Source organism: Amblyomma americanum, chromosome 3 (genome assembly GCF_052857255.1).
Source record: "Amblyomma americanum isolate KBUSLIRL-KWMA chromosome 3, ASM5285725v1, whole genome shotgun sequence".
NCBI classification, from domain to species: domain Eukaryota; kingdom Metazoa; phylum Arthropoda; class Arachnida; order Ixodida; family Ixodidae; genus Amblyomma; species Amblyomma americanum.
The window spans coordinates 59722897-59749349 of NC_135499.1; the positions used below are offsets into that span (position 1 = coordinate 59722897).

Consider the following 26453-nt stretch of genomic DNA (forward strand, 5'->3'; position numbering starts at 1 on the left):
AATTAAGCGAACGCGGTAAACCGTAGTTGTCCAGCCAAATCACGGACCGGTTGCACTTCTTATTACGGCCTCGCTGTGCAACCCAGCACAGTTTCTTCGGCAGGTCTCGGCGCAACATTATCGAATACTTGTTAATGTATGAGCCATTCACCTAATATCAGTTGGCGCATTATGCATACTTCAAAAATAGTGACAACGCTATGGGCACGGGAGGTATGGCCGGAATCCCGGAAATGCGCTAGAACGCATAAAAATTGTCCTAGCACTGCCTTCAATCGCTGACAGGTAGGATGCTTCCAGCTGACGCAGCCCGTATTAGGTCCGCTCACTTGACAGTATATCATGCTCTCGCGGCTCCATTTTATTCATTTCATTCGATCTTGTTCTTCTGCGGAACTAAGCAGCAGTGGCATCGTACCTACACTCCTCCCCACTCTCTTCCCACCGCTTTCTTTTCCGCGACACGCATCAAAAATTTCCTGGCGCCGTCCTTGTTCAAAAACTCAGGCACGGCATTTTTTTAATTCACATGTCACAAAAGTAATGCGATGCTTTTCGAATGGTTTGTACACCTATCTTCAAGAAGCATCAGCTGGCACTTATGGTTCTCGGCTCAGCAGCAGCTGCGAGTTCGATTCCCCGGCTTGAATGTAGCCCTTCTCTATTCAGTTCTTTGACTCTCGACACAGCACAAGCAAGGATGGGCAATGCGCCGAACACTTCTTGAGACAAGGGTCGCACATCGCATCGGCGTCGCCACTGGCAGGGGCTGGAAGTGATGGAAAACCAACCAGATTAGGCCCTGGCAAACTCTGAGGCGTCAGCGGGTCCGGACTCGATCACACACACAAGGAGAGCGCGTATCACCACTGGCGCACAGTACGCTGGCAAATGCCAGGGAACCGCGATGAAAACTCGGCACGCACTGCTGCCGCCCGGGCGGTCTCCGCGCTCATTTCCCTCCCACTCGCGACCTCTCACCGACACAACGCCCCCCAACTGTCACTCTGAGTGACCCAATGGGGACGCGAGGTCGAAGCGGGAAGAACGCAAGCGAGGTTGATTTACAGTGGTGCTCATAGGAGCTTCTCTTCGAAAGGCGACAGGCGGGGCGACCGCCAGCATTCCGCTCGCAGACAACCCCTCATGGACAAAACGATAGCAACGGCCGCGCGCTCCGGAGTCGGGTCACTCAAGAAGCCCAATCCCGGCAATGTGTACACATATATATTGCAACGCTTCTGAGCGACGAGCCAGTCAGAATAGAGAGAAAGATGAGTACGAATGGTTCATACCACGAGTTTTACAAAAGCGCTCGCCTTACGCGGTCGTCGATTTTTCATGTGCGCCAAGAAAGTGGAATCCTGATTTTTTTCTTGCACATCGCGCTGCGACACTTCCAGGTTGTCCCATTCATTAGATATAGCAGTCTTCAGACTCGGGTATTTACTGAGAATTTCCCATTTTGTTACTGGGTCCAGGACAGGAAGTGTTTGATCATTTACTGCGACCAAAAAGAAACGTTCCTTCATTGCAGCCTTACGTACAGGCATTCATTCAAGCACTTTGCTCGCGGTTCGTTAAGCAAGGATTATTCCGCGGCTCACACATAGCTCCATCCCAGTAGTTCCTCGCAGCAGCACCAAAGCTGCGATGGGTGCACAAACAACGTTCTGACGCTGGGGAATGTAGTGCCGCTATAAAATAAGCTTGCGGGTATATTGGATAGCATTCTCTAAAAAGTACATGTGCCAAACGCTATTTATTATCGGGCCTTAACGCACGCTAGCGTTACGTACGCCAACTTCCGTCTTACGGCGGTGCCCTTCGAAGGAGAGGGCCTCTCGCCTAGGACTGATTTCTTAACTGTTACTGCTGTTTTCAGTACGTTCACTGGCATTAAACGAGGCACCATGCTTTCGCTTTCTCATCTCACCTATAACAAAACGTATGAGCGATAAATTTGCCTTATTTTTTATATAGAGTGATGATTCTGCCGGTTGTAGTCGTAAAGTGAACCGTCGGTTTGTTGAGAAAAATGCCTCTTTTTAACAGCCAGATGACCGCACTAGGCTGAAGTTATCGTTGCATCTCCGTTTGCATAGGTTTCAACTAAAAGTGCGAATGTAACAAATAACGCAACATCCCAAAATATGGTTGCGTTAAGCGTACGCAAATGTGGTTACGATTATGGTTCTGTGAACATAAATTAGCCTGAACAGGAGTATAAATGGCTACCGTCCGTTTTTAAGCTCCTTATCGAAAATAGTGTGACCGGCTGTAAGTGGTGAAAATGAGGAATTCTCCATTTTTACTGCCGTCACGAAATCAAGGCGTAAAATAAATTTTACTACTTTTCCAAACAGGAGTACGTCGGCTTGTATACTCCTGGGGATGGATGGATGGAAGGTAGGAGCATAGGAGCATTCCCTTTGAAAGGGGGCAGTGGTAGTTGCCACCATGCTCAGTTTTTTCCTTTATTTTTGTTCAACTCTGCTGTGAGTTGTTAATGAAATTCGCCATATTCTTTAAAATACGTCTTCCTACATTTTAAAACTTATGTCACCTCTCTGCTTTTGATCCACCAATCCTCCAATCGCTTTTTGCTAATTTCCACCACAGATTTATTTACATGACTATTGTTATCTCTAAACCCTAAGGCCTCAGGAAGAGTGACTGTGCCTCCATCGACATCGGGATGGATACCATCACATTTTAGTATGAGGTGTTCTATTGTTTCTACAGATTTACCACACACAGCACATGCGTCAACTTCTTCGTTAAATTCCTTTAGCGTCTGCCCGCCCCCTAGTGGCAGCTTCCTGTTCGCTGCAGTTGCAGGTGACGACGACGGCTCGCTCGTCGCTGTTTGCTTGCTTTCCGCCTGTGCTCTTGCTGCTTCGTGCACGTTTGTCATGCTACTAGACACCGGACCGCCGCCGCCCTGCGCAGCAATGTGCTGCGCAGACTCTGCCTCTGAAGCCTCCAGCGTGTTCGCGGAATGATTGGTGCTGCATCGCCTGCGACGGCAGTCCGCGAGAGGCTTAGCCAGCCAAGCTCAGTCGAGCCAACATGGCGGTGTGTGACGCGTCGACCTCCCTCCCTCCCCCCGCAGCCGCCGTCTTACCGGCCGCTCCTTTGAGCGCGCTTGCAGTGACATAAAAGACTGGGCATCTTTAACCTTGGCAGCAACATGCTGCACTGAACGTCTCACTCAAGCCGGCCATACGTGCAGAAGCAACGACTGGTCATTCCTTGTCTACGGAGCATACAAATGTTGGCGGCTGCCGTTTCGCCGCGTCGACATGGCGGTGTGTGTGTGTGTGTGAAGCATCAGTTTTCTCGACACCGACGGCCCCTAGTTCGTTCGCTGTATCTTACAGGGATACAATAGACCGGATTACCATCGTCGTGTATCGGGGTAAGGAGCATCAAACTCTCCTTTGATGCCACAGACGCGCATGCACTTAACGCCACTCCATCTTCAGTGTGCGAAGACTTGTTGTGAACGCCGTGTGCACAGAGACGAAACGCTTCATCGTCGCCCCGAGGAGCCAACTCACACACCGGTCACTAATTAAGTCTCTGAGGAATTTATTGTATGCGGCTGAAAAAAAGTGTGGCTGAAAGTGAAAGTGTGGCAGTAGAGCTGTGGCTCTCTACGTTAATATGTACAACTGGAAGTGAAAGTGTGGTAGTACAGTTGTGGCTCTTTACGTTAAAAACACAAAGACGCCGATGCGCTCTCTCGTTGCCCCCTCGCCTCCGCCGAACCTCTGTGCTCTCCTCCTGTTGCTTCATCGCTCCCAACTACTAATTCCATCGCCACCCAGCACCTCCACCACTTGTGAGACTGTGGACCAAGCGAGCTCTTTATTCCCGCTGGCAAATATGGCGGCCACTCCTCAAAAGACGAAGATGCGAGATGATGATGAATATTCACAGATGAAGACGAGAGTCACGCACTGTGCTCAAAATATTAATATGCAGCAGAAGCGGGGCAATGTTAACCGCTCCCCAGAACTCCCCCCTCACATCCACGGTCTATGTCATTTATCCAGTGACCGGGCGGATGACTAACCGACGGCTTAAAAAAAGCTAGCTGCAACTCGCCCGCAGTTACACCTGATGAAGGAACCGAGTAGTTTCCGAAACGCTGGGGTGTTTTCGTTTCTTTTTTAGTTGGCGTTTTTTTCTGACAAATTCCTTTTGCCAAGCCGACAGGCCTGTGTCGAATCTTTTCTTTTGAACTCTGGCCACGAATGTAAGGACAAAGTAGAACAGAAGACAGATGGGGGTGGGAGGGCGCGATTTGATGGCAACGTTCTATTCCTAACAACGCCAAAGAAATTACAATCAAGTTTCGCTCCTCCTGCTGTATTAGAATGACGACGCCCTCAAAATACGCGGCTGCGGGTTCCACCTGCAAGGAAATTGCATGAAAGCTTCCATTGCATATGTGCAAAGCGGAACGCGTGAGGAACCTTCTGACAAGTGAAGACAAAATATATCACAATGCCCCTTTCAACGCAGGAAAGCAACCATAGGCAATGGGAATGCGCAAGTTCCTCAGTAAGAAAATTTTATTTCTTTCAGTTTTATGCTTTATGGCGAAAAGATTCCCGATCGACGCTGCTTTCTAGTCGCCGTATTGCCTTAACGGCTACGAAAGCGGCTCTCCGCAACTCGTAATATTCTGATAACCGCGTTCAGCCGCTGTCATCAGACAAGGTACAGATGTGTACTAGCTACTATATTAGCTACTACGCCCTATACTAGTCAATATTTTGCAGTGAAAAACGTTTAAACTTTACCAGTATCTAATTTGTTTAAAAATGCACCCTGAATTGACTTAAACTACACTTGAAACACCTCATACTTCAATCTTAGAGGTGTAATTGCGTTCATGCGCTTATTTTTTCTTGTAATCTTTCTATCAGAAGAAGCCTCCTTTGACGTTGTGCCCTTTAACCACAGATAACATGATATTCCTGTAGGTTGACAGCAAAGCATTTCAACGTGCTCTGCTTGCTTGCAATTATGGCATCTCTATTTTCATTCTTTTGGGTATTTCAAATTGAATGTCCAAAGAGAGCGTGGATAAAGACAATCCTCTTATTATCTACAGGGGCCACGGCGTTGGTTCTCTGTAAACATCGAAAACAAGCTCCGGGACACTTGGCTCGAACGTTTTGTAGTCAATATAAATATTGTTTGAAATCAGTCACTGCAATTTCATTGTCGCATTTGTTGTGTAACTCAAAGCTCTAAAATAATGCTTCCATAGGAGTACAGCATTTCAAATGGGTTAATAATCAAATGAAATAGGCCGCCGCGGTGGCTGAGTGGTTATGGCACTCGGCTGCTGGCCCGAAAGACGCGGGTTCGATCCCGGCCGCGGCGGTCGAATTTCGATGGAGGCGAAATTCTAGAGGCCCGTGTGCTGTGCGATGTCAGTGCACGTTAAAGAACCCCAGGTGGCCGAAATTTCCGGAACCCTGCACTACGGCGTCTCTCATAGCCTGAGTCGCTTTAGGACGTTAAACCCCCATAAACCAAACATAAACATAATCAAATGAAATATACTCGTCTGGGAACCAAAGATACCTCTGTGTATGTGAGTGTAAAGCAGGTACTAAAATGAGCAATAATAGTCTTTGATAATCAAAACATTTGCTCCAAAAAGAATCCCCGTCCTGAGAGGAGTAAAAGTTTTACTCTGCAGGAAACACCAATAATGCTTCTCTGTACGTGAGAGTATAGCAAATACTCCTAAGGAATAAGAGAAACACCTTTTCGGGAGTGCGCTAGGCGATGAGACATTTACTCCTTTCTGGGTCTTTTTGCGCTTGCAGTATGTAGACCGCGTCGATTTATACTCCTTTCTAACGATATCTGTGTACGCCACGAGCAGGCGACACTCAGAGGACTTGGCGCGAAGGAACACATTTAACGCACTTTCCGGATTGCCCGAGGAGGTCTCTGTCTTTGGCAGTGCTGCAAGTTAGTTATGGAATGGAGTATAGCAACGACGCAATCGTCCGTTCCGTCTTATCCTTCGCACTAAAACGTTTCCACCCTGCATCTGTCATCACCCGGCTGCGGCCCGCATTTTATTGGGTAGCACTAAGGCTTGCAATCTGCCTGAAGCCAGCTAGACCTGCAGAAATAAAATGAATATGACAGAGACTAGGTTTAAAACCCCCAGCATCGCGAGCACATCAGCTTCGCTGACTGCTGCACGACAGCACTGCGCTATCTCCGCCACTTTTTAAGGCGAAAGCCTTTCATGGCTCATACTCGGGTGACTGTCCGTCCGGACACGTGACCTCGCGGTGTCCGCCCGTTACATCGCAGGTCACGTGACCTTGCACGTCATCACAACCTGCCAACTGGACTGCGAGCAAACTGCCCACTGTGGCGGGTGCTGTGGTCCGCCGCCAAGCAACAACTGCGCATGCGCAGCGTGACGTCACCGCTCAGATTCAAATCAGGGCAGTGAGTCGCAAACGGCTTTCATCTTCCCGCAGTTAAGAGATATCTAAGTGCCTCCAACGAAATTTTTTTCTCTATTGGATGGAAAAACTGCCGAAAAGGAAAATCTGAATATGATCACGCCACAAATGACGGGGCTGCATAACACGAGCCTGCCTTACCCCGCGCCCCCTCAACCGATCACCCTTCGTGTTCAGCTGCACTGCCACTGTTGCTGTTGTTGCCTCAAATACGATGGCACATACCCACGGTGGGGGATTGGCCAGGGTTTGGTGCAGACTCTTTCGCGCTGTGCATTTCATGTTGTCATCTTCGTCAACTTCCATGCTGCGCAGTGGAACCAGGGCACACCGCTATCACAGTGCCCCTTTAAGGTATGTTAAGCGGTCCCAAAATTTTATAGTGCACTACCCCTAAGGTTCCCAATCGACGATTTCGGCGATCTTTGCCTCAAACCTGACCTTGGTACCCTAGCCTCGAACCGAAAGCGAAATGAAATGCGACGCGTGCTACCACAGATACTTCCAGTTTGGCCAAACAGGCTAGATCTGTTGCAATTTTTTCTGACCGCTGTCAGTGCTAACCAGCAGCACAGAATGGTTAAAAAAGGACAATGGCGAAACCGACTGAGTGCGGATAGTGTATATGCGGCTATAGTGTTTCTACACTATAATGTGGCTCCCCACTCGGATGCAGTCGAGTCTCTTTTTTTTCTAGGCGAACGAACAGCGCGCGCCTCCGTGCCGCACAAGGAAAGTCTGGCCAGATTCCGCGCATAATTATTTCCAAGGAGAATCTCGCGGCGCGGCCGACAACAGTCGCGTCTGACATCGCTGCAGGCAGCGCGGTTGACCTCCACCCTCTCCCGAGTCATGCCACGCCATTCAGTCTGCAACTAAACATGAACAAAAGGTTCGCTGCACGTGGGCTTTTTCTGAGGCTTTTGTCTTGAAATGTTCTTTTTTTCTGAGGGAGTGAGTCCAGAGAAAAATAAATAAACCTTGAGGCCGATCCCTGGTAGATAACACGAGGCAACCACTGCTGCACAGGCGGTTTATTTCTTAAGACTGGTTGCATGGAGCCCCGTAGAGAACATGAACCCATCGCTATCAGTTTTATTCTACTTATCGCTGATATTCATGGGGCGAAGATCAAAAGCGAAAAAATGCAGAGCCCCGAGAAGCTTTACCGGCTACGTGCTGTCGGATAGCAGGCAAAGAGAAACTTCAACTGCGGTCGAAGAGCTCAAGTTCAGTTGCACTCGAAGGTTCCCCGCGTAAGGGAAAGCGTGTGTAGAGTTGTGATGTTGAGATAAGTGAGCGCATTCCTAAACGGCTCATTCCTAAGGTGGCAAAGGCTGCGAATAGATGCTGCCTTAACCCACATTATTTAGACCTGGACGGCATTTTGGTGCATTATTAGCTTTCCCTCTGTGTCAGATAAAATAAAGAGGTGCAGTCTTTAATGTCATTTGTAGCATGTCGCAAAAGAAACTGACGATGACTGGGGAAAACAAAAATACGCGCAGGATCAATGCTGCTACACGAGTTCAATTAAATGAACACAGGGGTGCATTTCAACTCTACAAACGCAGAGCGGTGCACCCAACGTTAAAGACAGTGCCTCGGTCGCCCTCTCACACAGATCCACCATAGATTGCGAGGAAAGACAGCAGCTTTGAATTTCCATAGGCACTACAGTGCGCACCGCTCCCGCGTTAGTCGATCTGTTGCACACATGTAAGAGCGGGAAGGTGGCATGCACTTGAAGATCACCGAACCGCAACACACTTTAACACAGGGTACATGATCCTCTGGTTCGCAACTCAGCATAATTGTTTTCAAATTAAACTCCCGCCTATCTGCAACCTATAGTTAGATAAAATGTCCCCTGACCAGCGGAGAGCGTTCCGGTCACAGGAAACCATGTAGCATTCCAGAAGGTATGAAGATAATACGACCGACCACGATGTTCTGGGGCCTCTAAAGGGTGCGTTTAGAAGAGCGGGCTGAGAACGATGTCGTCTGTTAGTGCATTTTTTGTCCCTGCGAGTGCGTATTTACTGTTCCAGGAAATTAAATATGTCTGTATGCGTATTGAATTTTCGGAATAGTAAACGTGCTATCGGGGACAAAAGTGGCTTACTCCACGCAGCGGGAGCCGGAGAAATGAAAAACTGCACCGTAACGCCATCTAAAGCACGAAACATTGAAACGAGTCAAGCGACATGCCTGCATGTAATAAACGGCTACCATTGGCTGTCTCGATCCCAGACGCCGCCTGTAGATGGCGTTACGACCAGTTTTCCGTTGCTCCGGCCCCCGCTGCGTGGAGCATACCACATTTGTCACAGATAGTACAATCTCAGTACTTCTCAATTCGCTCTGTGGTGTGCTTTTATAAAATCAGAGTACAAAGTGCACTCAACGAGACGGCGAAGTTTTTGACACAGCCGCGACTGCAGAGCTCTGTCTCATGCGTTAATTCAAAGGCTAAACTTCTGCAGAAGCCTACTGACGTTTCACTCAGCAATCTCGTTTCCTCGATGCTTGCGCCTAGTTACAAGCAGCAAAACACGCTGTGGTCGGGAGCCATCAAAGTGGATCGAAAATGTTGAACTACAAAAAGAAGCGGACCTTCGACACAATGCGCAAGACTAGAGCCGATTTCAGTATTTTTGGTAGATAAATTTAGCCCGTCGAGGTTGCAAAGAGCGGCAACATTCAGTATACATTGGGAGCAGACTCCCGCGCAGAGAAAAGAAATGCCTGGCGGTCATAAGCCACAGCTATTGCTTCCAGTTCCGCTACGGCTGTGCGAAGTGTCGCTCAACAGGAAGCCAACGTCGGCGCGCCTCCAAGGACGACCAGCAAGCAGGCGCGGTTTCTCCATCGACGGAACTGTCCAAGCAGCCACGCCCGCAAACACGCACAGCAGGGGCGATCGTTCGCCGCCGTAGCAGAGCATGGCGAGCGGTGCTGCGGGCGCACCTTCCGCGCAGCGTCTCACTTAGGTGAGACGTCGAGGAGTGCAGCGTTGGACGTCTATAGTATACAGAGAAACATCGTATTGTCCGCCGGTAAGCTCTCAACTGACAGTGCCATAAAGCATAGCTCACAGGCTCGCGCTCTGTTTCAAAGCTACCAAAGTACATGGAGACTTTATTAGCTACGAGTAATATAGTCTTAGAAGTCGACTTTATGCTCACAATCAATCTGCAACTTCGCTACAAAGTGGTAAATTTTGATACAGAAATGAAAAGCCTCGGCGCGCGAGTTTTCATCACTCCCAAGAAGGTGCGCGAATACAATTGTAATACAAACAGTTTTTCTGAATCATTCTTTCCACAAACTGTGAAAGACTGAAACTTGTTGCCGGAAGAGTGTGTTTCAGTGTTTGATAATCGCGATTTCTTCTGTCGACTGTATTCCTGAGAATCTACTCCTGTCTTACTTTTGCTCAAGCTTTCTGTTACCTTTAATAATGTTCATTTATTGTTTTGTTTTACTTTGATGTTAAATTCGCTTAATGTTCTTGTTGCCTTTTCCACGAGAATGAACACGTTGTTTTCAAACTGTCTCCCCTGCGATAATGCCTTCTAGGCGACGCAGGTATTGTGTAAATAAATAAATAAATAAATATCCGGACCCTCTTGGAAGCGATTTCGTGTGGTGATTCTTTAGGAACTCGAGATAATTTTTAATGCCAGTCGTAGCAGCGAGCCTCGGGATGATGTCGCACAGTATTATTTTCGTCGGGATGATGAAGATTTCTAGAAACCAGCCCAAAACATCAACTGTTGTCCGCAGGCGAGCATTTTTTTTCTTACTTCAGTAGTTTATATTTTTTTCCGCTGCCTGAGACTTAATATTAATGTTCCAAGTGCTATGGCCGTTATCTGCCGTGTGTCTACAATATCTGACGAGGATTTGGTCCCTCTGTCTGTACAGGGACAGTACTTGCAGCGGTGGCATTGCGCAGTGAAGCTAAACAGATGGCGAGGTGAAGCGGTGTCTTTGGGCTGTTTTTCTCAACAGAGGCTTCACTACTTCAGTCAACACGAATAAGTGTTTCGGACGCTTTTCCTGAACAAGAAACATTAACCCAATCATGGTAACCAATAAAAAATGTCGGTGTGGCACGTCCTTCGATGGCATGCTCTAAATGAGCATGCATCGGCGTTAAAATCCTTTTATGTTAATGTCTGCAAGGCAGTTACTGCTGTTATGAGTAGTTAGACATCTGTATGTGTGTTTCAACATTATAAATCTATTTCACGCTGTGGCACGTGATCTCTGGATAACAAAAGCTTTTCTTTTCCCGGTCAATACATGATTGAAGCGAAACTGTCTTTATGGCCAGCTTCTAGCCAATTGAATTCGAAACGTTTCGTACGTCTAATACATATTTCCAATTTTTTCTTCCATGGTATTGGATATGTTTTGGAGTATTTGTGTTATATTCACTAAATTTCTGCATTTTAGAAGTTTTCTTGAGTATTACGATTCCGCATTACTGTAGATATGTTGATCATTCACAAGCAAATTAGTGTTAGTTGACTGGTCTCTGCTAGTAACTAGCGCTTCTGAACAATTATCCTTCTAGACTTTTTTCCGAACCCAGCGCTCGTCCTAGCGCCTACTGATGACTACATTTTGGGGCCTCTTACGGAAGAGCTCTGTGGTAGTAACTTCCGCACGGTCGATGAGGTGTAAGAAGCGGCTCACTCATGGCGGCTGGGTCCACAAAGATATTTTTTTCCTTCTAGAATCAAGGCGTCGGTGATGCGGTGGCGCACCTTTCTTGAACGCCCTAGGTACCGATGTTGAAAAATGATAAACCATTTTTATGCCTAACTGTGTCCTTTTGCCGAATAAAATAATTAAGGTTACCTTTTCAATGCCTTCCATTTCACACAATACGGGGTGGGTCAGCGAAGGCCGCAGCAAAGTAATGTCAGCTGTGGGGTACAAAAACAGGGGAATTGCGTTATTTAGAAAATTGCTTTACTAAAGTAAATGGCTAAGTTATTAGCTGCTGCAGTTAGGCGTGTGGATGAAATAAGATGTTTGGAGCCGACCGTTGGTGAAGGTCTGGTCAGTTTTCAGAATTTCGAAAACAACCTTCTGCTCGCTGCTGTGCCATGATCTGTTCCGTGCGCCAAATGGAAATCGAGTGGCTGATCAGCCCATGCTTCCACATCCGCAAGCAGATCACAACCGGCGCCGCAGCTTTCACCTGACCTACCCTAACCAACAACGGCCGCTGTTCGCTACTCCACACCCCTCTCCCGGTCACACGTGCCCGCCGAGTGAAGCTTGCTTGTGGGCGTGGCTGCGCGCGGTCAGCGGCCGCGCGGTTTCGATTAGGCGAGGACATCAAAAGCGAAAGCATTAGGTGTCTCATCTGCAGCGAAACGCGTTGTCGCCCAAAAATTGCGTCACGAAACTCGCGATCGGCCGAAGCGGTGCGACGTTATCAAAGGCGAGAAACTGCGCAATGTTAACAAGTAATACTCAGTAGCAGTAGTGCTTACAAGTGCGCCAACTACAAAGGAATTGAATAGGATTTGAACAGAACTGGAACAGAATTGGAATAGAATTTGAGTGGAACTGTAACAGAATTGGAACAGAATTTGAATAGAACTGGAACAGAATTGGGATAGAATTTGATTGGTTTTATGGTTTTATGTGGGTTTAACGTCCCAAAGCGACTCAGGGAATGAGAGACGCCGTAATGAAGGGCTCCGGAAATTTCGACCACCTGGGGTGCCTTCACGTACACCGACATCGCACAGTACACGGGCCTCCCGAATTTTGCCTACATCGAAATTCTGCCGCCGCGGCCGGGATCGAACCCGCGTCTTTAGGGTCAGCAGCCGAGCGCCATAACCACAGAGCAACCGCAACGGCGAATAGAATTTGAATAGTATCGGAGAATTAAAATTTAGTTGAAAAACACTTGAATAGAAATGCAGTGCTTTCTCATTATACTCACGCGTAAGTTCCGTAAGTGCCCCTGGTGATTTTTATTGTCACAGAAAGGAACAGAATCGCGCTTTCGAAATTCTAGATACTGACATGGCTATTACCAATGGCCAGGTACAGTTTTTAATTGCAACCTGGCGCGTAACATGAAAAGTTAAGAGAATTAGCTCCTCCATTCAATGAAAAGCGGGCAGCGGCTGACAACATTTTCCTGCATAATGCAAATTCGCGTGCTCCCTTTATATGCTGAAGCTAGATTTCGTCAAACCGGCAGGAAGGCATGCAAGAAATATAAGGAGAACGTTAGAAGGCTGAACGCCTAGTAGAGGAAGCTAGCTAAAAACACTCGAGAGATAAATATGGGATAACGCGTCAACAAAAGTAACAAACGGGTAACTCTCCTGACACGTACTCTGGAATCTCCAGAGTGAGCAAAGCGACAGCAGATACTACGAGGTTTCGGCCTCGAAGCAATATGCATTGTTTCACTGTGTCCCGTTGCTCGATGCATTGGCTGCGCACCCAGCATTCTTGGCACAGAGAGCAGGGAGGAGAAGTAGAGAGAATCAAACTAGTAGTAAGGGAGTGACGCCCACGCGACGCAAAGGGCAAGGCAAATCCGAGGACGCAAAGAGAGACTGAGGGAAGAAAATTCGCCGAAACCAACTGGTGAGTTTGGGGCGCAGCAGAGGCGGGAGCCGCTTAATCCAAGGCCGGGCTCAGCAGGCGGAGCGAGAGGACATTATTGACTGCGCTAACCTCAACCCCTTTCGCGCGCCGAGGAAAAAGCGGGCGCCCGGAGCGGAAAGCCTTCGTCGAGGCCCCGACCACGGCGAAGCGGGGCTCACGCGCCAATCGTTGTTGCCCCGCTGCATCCACCAGCATTGGAAGCAGCAGCGAGCGATGGGCAGTGTTCTTCTCCAAAGACAACTATACGCCGAGACGCATTCAAAACACGGCTTCTTAGCGAAGAGGAATTTTTATACCTATGCACGATGTGGCTTTTCGCACCCTTGCAGCTTCCAGCTTCGGGGCTTGGCGGGAATTTCTTTTAGAGCGATCCAGAGACCAAGGGAATATTTAATCCAGGCGTCCATAGAAGAATCACGCAGGCAGCCTGAGTTGACGGCCCTTTAAATGCGCAGAGATGGAGAAGAGCGTGCTACTTCTTTGACGTAATTCTTTTGATAACTGTAGTTTAACCATTCGCAAGCCTGCAGTATTTATGGGGAAAGTATCCCTCGTGGACGGAGTTTTTGGCATTACCCGAAATTTTTATCCATGACTTCTAAATATGCATTAGGATCAGAAGTACGTGGCCAGGTGAGTGACATACCAGGCCAAAGAAGAAAAAAAATTGGATAAGCACCAGGTTGAGTGCCCTCCTTGGATTAAAGTTTTTTCTCACGTCCCTAAGCGCGCAGTTAGGTTGGCTGGGGCCATAGCATGAGCACTTCTGCGGTACTGAAACTATTGCAGCTTGCAGTACCAGCAAACATACCGAGCAATTCTGGACGAAAGCATTTTCGAGCGGGAAACCGTTTATGAACGCAATTTTTTTTCATATAATGTAAGATCATCCTACGGCAGTCTTGTATTTTTTTTTCTATTCACGTTTTTGCTATCGCAAAAAGCGTTCCCTATTGGTTTTCTATGGCGATTTCGAACTGTTGGATGCGATCGATGGAAACACTTTAAAAGAAGTATTTTGCTACATATCAGAATAATAGACCATTACCTTCAATATCTCCTTTAGGGTCTTACAATTTTCTAATTTTCAATATCTTTTCCCAAGAAAGCTGGAAATGACTGCCCGACATTGGGTTACGTGCACTGCCTGAAATGTAGAACTGATGGGAAGTGTGGATTTGAGGATCGAGGGTGCAGCGAAGCGGTTCGTTTTCTTTGTTTTCTTTCCCCACAGAGCCTGAACCTCAGTGCACTGTGGTTGCGCACTGAATTGCATGAACCAACCGGTGTTCGTCTCTGTTGGATCTTCAAGGGCTGTCGGCTGAGAGGGGGCATAAAGAGATGGCAAACTATTACCCAGGGTGACTATGCTCTTCAGGTGAATAAAGCGCCGCGGTCGTTCGCAATCTGTGACAACGGAGTCAACTTCGTGCCTTGCCTTGCGTGGCTTCCAGCCAGAAGGACGGGCCGGAGAGACGCGCTTCTTATTTGGCTCGCTTGCACTGCGCCCGACCGTATACTTGCCAGTACCAGTAAGTTGAAAGACCGAGATGGATAGGTCACACCCTGAACGACGGCGGCGGGTTGATTAACTTAACTACCCGTCTATCCCGATTGCTACCTGCCGACACGGGCTCCACCTGACGCGTCCCGCAGTATATTGCCGCTAGTCACTGTAACTTTCCTTTTGTCCGCAGTGGTGGCGGCGGTCGCATTTCGAACGCGACGAAGGTGCGAAGGCAACGATGACATCGCGCGCCTGCTTAGGAGCGTTGAGGAGAAAATACGACACGTGAATGCGCTTGCAGCTCAGGACCTGAAACCTAGTTGAACTAGACCGGCACTGAGCCCTTGAAGTGGTGAGGAACCGGTTAGGAAGACCAGTCACCCGCCCATGTCAGAAATCGCGTTGAGAATGTAAGACGGCCAACGAAGAGTACGGATGCCGACGCTTTAAAATATACTCCTTTCGTGTCAAGTTCATGGGAACATGTTAGGTAAAACTGCCCTGATTCAACCGCCTGAAACACGCGTTCAAACAGTGTCTATAGTGCATGCACTGGATGCGTGACAGAAAGTTCGCCGGAAGGCGTTGAAGCGCAGGCACTGATGCAGCAAGAGCCCACTGTCTTGCCGCGACGCTAGACGTGGACAAAAGCGGGATTTACATGGGAGCGATAGAGACGCAACGTATATCCGGAAATTCTGGACGAAAGAATTTTTCAAGGGGAAAAAGTTTATGAACGCAAGTTTTCATATATTCTAAGATTTACAAACAAAACCAATATTTCCGCAGATCTCCCGTCAGCAGGCTTGCATTTTTTTTTCTAATAACGTTTTGCTTTCGTCAAAAATGTTCCCCGTTGGTTTTATATGGCAGTCTTAACCGCTCGATGCCATCCATGGAAAAACATTTAAAACAAATATTTTCGACGCACCGGAAGAATGGACCATTAACTTCAACATTTCCAAAACAGTACCTTACAATAAGGTACTACCTTACGAGAACGTACTACCTTACAGTACCTTACAAGAAGCTATGCAGCTTCTGCATAGGTTCCCTGTGTAGCCGTATGGCTGCGCTTGGGCGGATGCCAATGAGCAATTATTCCCTTCCTAGAAATCTACTCCATCTTGGGGGTATTCCTCTAAACATTTCACCAGTGGAATACAACATGCCATTGTTCACATTTTTTGTCCAACATTGCTGGACATGGCTTGTGCCGACGCAGTACTGGGTGTTTCAGCGAAGCTCTCCACTAATTTTAAAAAATAATTGAGGTAAACAGCAGTTTTTTGCGGCATAGTAATACCAGTTTGGAAGACGCCGGAAAGCCGGCGAATCTTTTCAAGTAGCAAACTGACTTACTAAATTTTAATAGCTAACTTCTTCACTATTACCGACAGGCCCACGACTGCAACCAGAGATTCGCAGCCGACCGTTAGTAGTAGCCGTACCAGTTTTTAGAAGTACGAAAACACGATTACTCTCGCCGCTGTGGCTCAACTAATATGGGCCATTTCTGGCGCCATCCTAAAACCGCGCACCTGGGTGAGCGCAAAACGACGTAATCTCGACACTCCGTGACGCACGTACCACGTGACAATCGCTGCCCCGCTGTGGTGCTCCCAGCTCCTCGCCAGTTTGCTGCTCCAGCGCGGGCGGTGCGGAGAATGACACGTGGTAGGAGCGTCACAGAGCGTCGCGATTTAATTGACGGCGCTTTGCGCTCCCATCAGGCACGTGGTCTTCGAATGGCGCGAGAAATGGCCCAAATTAGTTGAGTGACATCTGTCAGGGTAATTGCATTTTCGAAATTCTAAAAACTGATTTGGCTAGCACTAAAGGCCGACTACGAATCTCTATTGCAATCAGATCAGACGCCTAACTCTAATAGTAAAAAAATAACTATGAGAATTTAGTTAATCAGTTTGCTACTTAACATGATTCGCTTGTTTACTTGACGTACGCCAGCAGTGGTGTCACTATGCCGCAAACAGCTTCTCTTTGGCTCAAAAACCCTACCTTATAAATGAGTGGCGGGCTTCCCTGAAACACCAGGTATAAACGGCTCGCTTGGCTTGGGGGTCGCAGCATAATGAGCCGGATCGTTGTTCCAACGTGCTTGTCGAAGCCGTCTCACGACGCGCCGGCGGTCGCTGCGACAGAGCCCGCTTCCCCGCCTTAATTAGAGACGCAGTGTCAACGCACCGGCACAAGGAAGACCGTGGCTGTCTGGAACGTGAATTCCGGGAAACAGCTGCCCGACCTTTCCTCTTATCAGCCGGGCAGCGAGACGACGACGTCGTGGCTCGCGCTGCAGCAACCAAAGCCGCGGCGCCGTTCCTGCGGGGGGCCCCGCTGTGGCGATTGAAACGCTCGTTTCCGGTATCCGGGCGCACGTGCCGGCCATCAAGAGCGCTCGCTGCGAGGGACGGCGCGAGAAAACCGCGGCAAGCGCGGCGCTGAGCCGAGCACCGCGCGAGGGCACCCATGAGTCAGCGGCGCGTCGCTCTTCGCCTCGCTGAAGGCAGGAACCGCTACTTAACACCGCGTGCACACAGCCTGGAATCCATATTTTAGGCCTTGACTTTAGGGCGACGTGGTTCTGCACATGATTTTTTTTTTTCAGCATTGGGCGTAAATAAAGAAAATTGACAGACGATTACGATAGTCGGCGGTGCGAAGTTTGAGCGCAGTTCTTCACGCGCCACCGCTGGCAGGTGGCACGTTACGCTGCTAGCCACCCTTCGGGGATCGATGATGCATCTATACACCAGCATGCCCAACTTTTTGCCCTCTTCCAGCTGTCCATTGCTCCGCTTTTTCTGTGGCAGGTCGGGTTTCGCTTTGCCACAACCTGCCATATATGTCAGGTGACCTGACAGGGGGCGTGTCACGTCGACTGCACAAACACGCAGTGGCAGGTGGCCTAATTGTTACGCTGCTAGCCGCCCTACGGGATCTTCCCGTGCCGGCCACCCTCCAGGTGGCGTTTCCCTCTTCTACTGGGACATCCGGTTATGCCGAATACGACGACGCGGAACGCTGGAACGGCCGCCTAGGAGCCCCGCTGTAAAACCGTGAAATCGCGTGTAGGTGTTTCTGTGCTCGTATGAAGCCCCAGTAGCTGTCTAGGGCTGGAGGTGGCGCCTAAGGCCACGCGCACATCGCCACTTGCCCGAGTGCGCAACTTCACTGGCCTGCTGTCGGCCAGTTTTTTCGCGCTTTGCTCCTTTTTTCGAGCAGCCCGACCAGGCAAACGAGAGATCAAACATTTGCCCACACAAACACCAGCGCTGCATCTTAATAAAACAATTTCGTCCATAACCACTTACATTCGCCCCTAAATTACTGCCTACTGCCCAAACGTAATTCATTACGCTACAAATTGCCGAGAAATGTAAATGAATTACAATAATTTCATTAATGCCAACTCTGCCAGTACTGTTCCACATGCGGAAGCACAGATGCCGAAGCGAAAAATCCCAGACACTGCCGAAAAACAAACGGGCGCGCTTCGGCAGTGCGCCCTGCTTCTCTGTATACGTCAACAGTTTGGTGGTTGTCCTTTGTTTGCCCATCAACTCGCCGTCGCCCTTCCTCGTACTGGCGCAGTAAGCAGCAAGTGTTCATGAATGACCTTCATGGTCGCTGTTTCGGCGGATAAGCTTATGATCGGAGATGGAACGTGGGCACGAAGACTCCGCAAGTCGTTCCACTAGTAGGGCGGGCTCGAAGAACACGGAGAGCGTGAACTCGAGAGGGGTTCAAGAACCACACACCGCATGACGTGAAAGAAGGAAGGAATTAAAGTGACGGACTCCTCATTCGGGCCTCTTTGGGCTACCAGTTAGGGTAGTCCCAAGCTTGGGCCCAATTCAGCGTTTAGAGCAGCAAAAGCTATTCCGCTTGACTCCGCTTGCCGTCCAAAATAACACCTGTACACTCAGACAGGCATTATTGTATATGCGTTCTAGTGAATAGACCTGCTCTTACGGTTTTCACGCTGCATAATATGATTATCGTGCGATAAAAATAGTGAAAATGAACCAATGAACCAATATAAAAAGCATTTCCGTCAAGTCATGCTGCGGAGCGTAAAATGGCTTCTAGGTTTAATCAAATTCGGTAATTGTTTTAACGTTTTCATGATGAACTTTCGGTGAAGTCCTCGCAGTTTGTTCACGTTTTGTGCATGGGCAGCCAATCTTCTATGTATAGTTCATGGTCGTAGTCTGAAGACTAATCGGCCTGTAGTTCCAGTGCCTGATAGGATACGCTAGACACTCACTCTGCAAATCAGGGTCAAAGAGCAATTTTTATCTTTTTTTGCAAGGCAGTGCATGTGCGAGGCTAAACTTCAAGGATATATCAACTTCCTTACTCACGGACATGCTTTGGTCAATAAATGCTCCGTCATTGCCTACCAACATTGCTAAACAAACTTGAATACAATCGAGTTGACATTAGCCACACTAACATCTCTAAAATAAAATTTGTTCTTTCTGAACAAGTATGGGACAGCTGAATCTGATTACACTTCCCAGATGTGTATTTGCCATCTTGTTATGTTAACCGATTGCTCTTATCACTATGTGTATATACTTTGTGTTGTGATTAAGAAGTACTTCGTTCTCTACTAAACATTTGCTGCACTTAATAAAAGAATTGTATAAATTCTGCACGAGGCATTTTAAGAGTTATTTCCTATTGCTTCACTGCTTTGTACTATTCTATTCTGCTGTTGCGTACACTGTTCGGCTTATACGGCGAAATTCAAGTGTGCATGTTTAATTGAAATACTGACCTGTCGTTACTGTACGCCATGAAAAAAGGGGGCTCGAACGCAACCAAGTGAACCTGCTTAACTTTTTGTTCAAAACTCCTCCGTTGTTTCTTTCGACGGAAATAAAGTGAATTTGAATTTTAAGAAAGGGTATGGAACGACCGACGTCGGAGATTTCACTATGCGACATGCGAAAAGAACTAGCGCACAAAGCGCATGGCTAACGACACGATCGCTATCAGTGAATCCGGGAAGCAGACCGCGACTTACACGCTTTTGTTCGCCTTTTTCGGAAAGCTCTGACACACGCCTTCCAGACAGGAAAAGGCTGTGGAAGGGTTAATCTACCTCCCTGGCTTTTGTCATCTCTTAGGTGCCCCGGTTGAAATACTGCATGATCTTCCTTTCCTAAAGAGGCAGGAACAGGCCCGTGTTCGTGGAAAAGGTACCGAGTTCGATTTATTACGCTCGTAACAGTCGGGTACAACTGAAGAACGAAGGGGCAGATGCTCTTCAAGGGAGGCCCTCCAGCCGACGGCGTGGACTGATTTCCATGACGCTGCGTCGCTCTGATTAAGCCGTTGTTAACTCCCTTTCATCGCCGACACCAGGTGATGTCATGCTGGCAGGTCGAAGGGTGTCATGAGAATCGGTTGGCGCCACTGGCTGGAAGGCCACCATTTAGGGGCATTTGCCACTTCCTTCTTAAGTAACATCGCATTCAAGCAGAAATTTGTTCCTTCGCGAAAGCGCATACTTTGCCACCTTTTGGCTTTTAACATCGCTGAACTACACTTTCTGCGCAAGAAAATTGTCTCCACGCTGTGTTCCAGTGGATCCCAGGTCACGACGGCCTCCACTGCAGAGAGCGCGTGAACTCAAAGAAATTATCACCTTTAGCGATGGTATAAAAACAGCAAATCCGTTTTGAAAGCCAGAACCCAGATGCCTCCTTTCTGGGTTCATATCCAGTGCAAGAGCGAGGCACCGCCCATAACCAGCAATGCGTCAGAGCCATTGGTAAGCTTGCGTACCAACATGACTTTCAGACTTCCGCGTAGAATTCAGCGTGGCCAAGAAAACCTTCTACATAGGCTGAGACCGCGCGTCGCTTACACTCAGCGCCACCGCCATTTAATTGGACGTGCGGACTCTAGAAAATGTTCTGCCTGTCGCATTCACTAATGCTGCAGACCACGTAACTTCGTTTGGCCCCACCTATGCGGGCGTAAGGCGAGCATCGACCGTTTCATTGCCGCGTCCCGACCACAGAGCTCTGTCAAAGGACGTCATACTAGACACATGACCAGAGGCTTGGAAAGCCCTCCAGCCAGTCAGCACGCTAATTCACTTCATACGTTTCATACGCTCCGTTTGCGCTTTCATACGCTTCATAAGCTAGATCGCTTCATTCGCGCGCAGCTCGACTGACAGCTGTTGCCAGACATATTTCTATGTTTGCAAACGCCTTCTCCTCTCTTGTGTCCTCATCGTCACCCTCCATCGCACTCCCTTCTTCCCTTCTCCCCATCGTCCAATGCATAGCAGCAAGCCAGAGAATTATAGCTCGGGCCAACTTCTCTACCTTTATTTGCAAATGTGCCTTCCCCCGTGGGCAGGAGAACGAGCCAGAGTGGTTAGTAAAAGACGACGACATGCACAACGGAAAGATTAGGCAGAGGAGCGCACCACTGTCTGCCTGCACCTTTGTCTACGTCCTCGTCTTTTTGGTGACCACTCTGGTGCGGCTCCCAGTCCAATGAACACACAACTAGCCCCGTTAGTGCCCTGTTACCTCTTTCCCACTTGAATCACATGACAATATATTCTATTGCCGAAATGTTGGCTGGCGGACTGAGGTGGTCTGCTCCTCCGGACTATTGTTCTTTTTTTGTGTGTGATGACAGTGATCAGCAGAATCAAAAAATTTCACTACATCAGAAACATAACTAGAAAGCACTAAATTTATTGCTTCGAACGACTTAACTTCACAATAAATGAGAACATAAAGCATTAGCAAATGCCTTTAAAATCGTTTTAAATCGTGTTTCCTGCGTATCTTGTGCAATATTGTGAAGATTATGTGTTCCTTAGACACGTCTCTCCGATTAGACACGGGAAAGAAACGAGCTCCAGCTTCTCACCAACGCCCGTAAAACTAAAAGGAAACACGCCTTTATAATTTCGGCAACAATTGATTTGTGGACAAAATGAGACAGGTACTCAAATGATTACTTCATCGGAAAGAAGAACCACATCGTCCGGTCGTCCGCCCAGGACGCATCGTTGCTTATTACGGCAGCGGTGAACTTCAGCGAATTCACTTCCAGGAATGTCATTTCCACCCCGTGATTCCCCACCCTCCTCTCCTCAGCAGTCTAGCAGAGGAGAACCGCGGCGTGGCTGGCCGAGACGGTCCTTGCGCCTCCAAGGTCTTCGAGCGACGCCCACTCCGTCTGCGGCGGCCTCGCCCGAGTCGCCGTCCCTGCCTTCGGACCGCGGCGTGCGTCCGCGCTGTCCGGAACGAACCGCGCACACACTCACGCACTGCAAGCTACCACAAAACTTGCGCCCGAGAATTGGGCCCTGAAACGCGGCCCTTCGGTCGTGCTGCAAAACGACACTGCCTTGCACCGCTTCGCGGAACTGCCTCCTTTCCGAAAGGTGACGTTCGTGTCATGTGCAGCTGATCCGACTGAGGCGAGGTGTCCTTGTATTGCCAACAAGGATGGAGGGTAATGTGGCTAGTGTCTCTGAAATGATCTCCGCGTCAAGAAGGCATTCGGGCTGATCGGTTTGAACGTTGGGACACGGACGCCTTGGAGAAGCGGACAGGATTGTGTCCAATCGTTCAAGCTGGCCTACTAAATGGAATCGAACCACGCCATGCTCAGGGCCAAGCCAGTCACGAAGGCGACATACAAAATGAATGGTAGGAGTGTGCGAAAACTGCTTTTTCAGAACCAAATCGACTGCGAATAAAGTAGGTTAGTTACCGATTCGAATACGAATAGTATAGTTAAAATCCGGAACGAACATGTATAGAAGAGTGGTAGAACGGAATCTAATCGGAACCGAACATTTATAGAATATTCGTTACTTTTGTGAAAATTCGTACCAAACGAATAATAGCACAAAATAACGAAATATTTGCGGCAGTGCGGTGGTATGTTCTAGAGTAATTCTAGTGAAATTACGCAACACAGATCTCCGCTAGAGCGAGTGCATCACAAAGCTAGTAAATGGAGCATAGAACTGGGAAAATAGAATGGAAAATGGAAAACATAACTGGCAACATGCAGGATTTTTAAGCAGGAAATTGCCAAAGAAAATATCTGATAATTGTAGGGGAAGCTCTTTGTTGTTTCAGGCCAGGACGGGGGTTTTGCGGACTAAGACGTATAGAGTCAGGTACCACGAGATAGACACGTTGTGCGTTGCGTGCGGAGAGGAGGAGGAAACGGCTGAACACTTGACACTTTTCGGTAAAGGGCTTCACCCTACAGTGGAAAGCAGCGGGGCTGATTTATCCAAGGCATTGGGGTTTAAGGACAGTGAAGGGAACGTAGATTTTAAGCGGGTAGAAATAACCAAGCGACGGTTATCTGATTGGTGGCTAAAATCAAGAGAAGAGTAAAATTTCATAAGTCATGGCTAGGTGGCTTGAGCCACCGCCCGATTTAAATCAACTGCATGACTGTCAAGTCATGGTGTCCGATACTACATCGCTACTAATGATGAGAGCGAATAAACCACTGCGACATCTCGGTATGTGAGAGGGGCGTAAACTGCGTATGAGCCATGACCTCCGGGTTTCGACATCAAGACAGGGTTTGCTAAGCCTGCCTAAGCCCTCCGCGTCGCCGAATCTCTGAAGCAATGCTTGAACATTATGAACGATGCCGCATGAATGGTCACCGCTGCGGCGCTGTAACCTCCTTTCTATAGCAGGCCGATCGCAGCATCTGCTGTGCGGCGTCAAAGTGTCCCCTGTTTTTGAAAAAGTCGCCAAAGAATTGTAACTTCAAAAAAATTATTCAAAAGTATTCGAAAGACGAACACAATTTTAAAAATACACATTTTGACTCGTTCAGCGAATGGAATATTCGGAAATTTCGAACATTGGGCACCCAAAAAAACTGCCTCGTGCAACCAACCGCTTCATTTTCCCTACGAGAGCAAAAAACCTGAGGGAAATGAACCTTCAACACGGTTCTCTTTGTTGATGCGTTTTAGGTTTTTTAGTGGTTTAAGGAAAATATTGTTGAATCTTAGTTACATATACTTGGTGTAGGAACTGTACGGCGCGAACTTCACAAGGCGAGCGGAGAGGTTTAGTGTCTTGAACATTTTTTCGGGACGCTTCAATGGAGTTTCATTATGAGCAGGTTAATGATACTTCCTCTCAAAACCCCTCCCCCACCCACAACCAACACCTCATTTGTGGCAGCTTCAGTTTACTCACCACAGACGCCCAGTGAATGAGGAGCCCTCCTAGAGATGATTTGTGACCGACCCTCGCAGGTTACCTGTAATCCAAGGTAGAAGAGAAGGTAATGTTAGCACCTCTGGTAGCACAATCATATTTGCAAACAAAACACTCCGGCTGCCAATTCCGTCCCGCCGTGACCTTATCAGACTCTCGCTTTGAAACCAGCTTTGTGTTTGTCAACGTAAAAAAGATGAACAAGGATGGAGGGAAGGCCTCAGTCCGCAAGCCGAAGTTTAGAGAAGAGTACTTGTATTCGTCTTCAAGAATATTCCTGGCTTCCTGCCTTCTTTCTGAGAAGAAGAGGCTGGCCGACAACGGCCGAGGACAAGGACACACAACAGCGCAGTTGTGTGTCCTCTTTGTCCTGGTCCGTTGTCTGCCAGCGCTGCTGTTTTGATAATGATGCTTAACCGACTCGCCCAGCAACATATCTTGCTCAAGCTCTCTTTCTATTTCGTATTTCACCTCACTGAAAACATCCCAGAGTATCGCCTCATTAAATATGTCCCACCTCAATGTCAGCTGACCTATCTTGCGGGAATAAATTAAATTGGTTTTTGGTGAATGGAAATGGCGCAGTATCTGTCTCACAAATCGGCGGACACCTGAACTGCGCCGTAAGGGAAGGAATAAAGGAGTGAGTGAAAGAAGAAAGGAAGAAAGAGGTGCCGTAGTGAAGGGCTGCAGAATAATTTCGACCCCCTGGGGATCCTTAAGTGCACTGACATCGTACAGCACACGGGCGACTTAGAGTTTTGCGTCCATAAAAACGCAGCCGCCGCGGTCGGGTTGGAACCCGAGAACTCCGGATCAGTAGCCGAGCGCCCTAACCAATGAGCCCCCACCACGGGTATATTGCGGGAGGTGACAATATAACACAGACACTTATTCTGAATTAACCAAAAAGCAGCAACAAACAAAGGTGCACACTGACTAAAATAAAGCGGAGTAAAATTATCAGGCTACAAATAATGGTGGCAGGTTCTCGTCGTTTTTATTTATTTTATTTTTTTGCAATACAATAGCACTGCTCATCGTACCCCTGGCGTACTGATTATACCCGATATAACGAGAAATTAATTATCACTGAGGAGAAAATGCAAGAGATGCGCACGTTATTCGTTAGCACTATTATCACATTTCGCGTTCACACCATTTCAGCACCAAAAGCTCTCCCAGAGATCTGCTCTTAACCCCACCTTAAGTAATGCGCAGCCACCAGATTCATACAAATTTCCTGACGATTTTTAAAAATTGCTATGTAGAATTATTTAAATGTATGACAAGTGACAACGCAGCGAGCTAAGGAAGAGAAAATGATACGTGTAACGTGAAGGTGCACGTAAAGAGCAGAATAGGTCAGGTAACAAGCGGAAATTCAAGACATCCTAGTCGAAATTGTTACAAAAAAATGGGCTTCGACAGGGCATGTAATGGGAATCTAGGTAGCCGATCGCCTTTAAGCGTAACGGAGTGGATTCCAAGAGAAGGCAAGCCTAGCAGCGTGCAGCGGAGGATGGTTGGTTTGGTTTAGTTTAAGGGGGTTTAACGTCCCAAAGCGACTCAGGCTATGATAGACGCCGTAGTGAAGGGCTCCGGAAATTTCGACCACCTGGGGTTCTTTTACGTGCACTGACATCGCATTGCACACGGGCCTCTAGAACTTCGCCTCCATTGAAATTCGATCGCCGCGGCCGGGATCGAATCCGCGCCTTTTGGGCCAGCAGCCGAGCGCCGTAACCACTCAGCCACCGCGGCGGCTTAAGGTGAGCGGAGGAGTTCGGAAGTTTGCAGGAAATAAGGGGGCCAAAGCTCGCACAGGACAGGGGCAATTTACTGTATATGCCTTTTTGCTGCATTGGGCGTAGTTAGACTGATGATGAAGATGATAATGTTGAATTAGTGTTCAATTATTCATAGTAAGAGTTCACAGACGAGACATTGCACCCTACCCGTCTGAACGCAGGCGTTGTTAATGAGTAACAAAAAAAAATGGGTGTGTTTGAAATCAGGTACTCGGCGGCTGCGGAACGACCCTGCCCAGAGCTGGCACAAATACAAAATTTCTAGATCTGCCCCGCAATGTTAACGCAGTTGTGAGCAATAGAGTATTCGCAATAGTGATTCAACACTTTAATAAACAAGAAGTGCCTTTGCGCCTCGGGGCAGCAAGGATGGCGCGTAGTGCGCCAGCAAGAGTGTTTTTCGTTCAAGAACACCCTCTGGGCTGTCCGTTCCCTACCCAGCAGCGCGGTTCATTAGTACGCAAAAGACTGAGGTACATGCTAAGCAGAGTTCTTTTTTTATTTGCTCGGGTAGGAGCTACGTGACTTGAAGCACGTCCGCACGATTGCCGCGTTGTCGCTGTCCGTTTGCACCGCTGCACCATAACCGAAGCTGGCAGAGCTGACAGCAGTGTCTCGCTGCGAGCAAATCACGCATTATGGCTGAAACGCAGAAGCGATACAGTGTGGCCGATGCTCTTCTTCGACAGGACAT

At 48.2% G+C, this 26453-nt stretch overlaps 1 protein-coding gene across 2 annotated transcripts in view; it reads right to left on the reverse strand.

Annotated features, from left to right (window-relative positions):
* Positions 1-26453, reverse strand: part of LOC144124615 (dual oxidase maturation factor 1-like) — a 91365-nt gene that overhangs the window by 26606 nt on the left and 38306 nt on the right. The window contains exon 2 of one of the 2 annotated variants that reach the window (XM_077657412.1): positions 23928-23991. The exons of the other annotated variant lie outside the window; for it this stretch is intronic. The gene's annotated coding sequence lies outside the window, so the exon portion shown is untranslated. The remainder of the gene's footprint in view (positions 1-23927; positions 23992-26453) is intronic. 2 annotated transcript variants of the gene reach the window in all.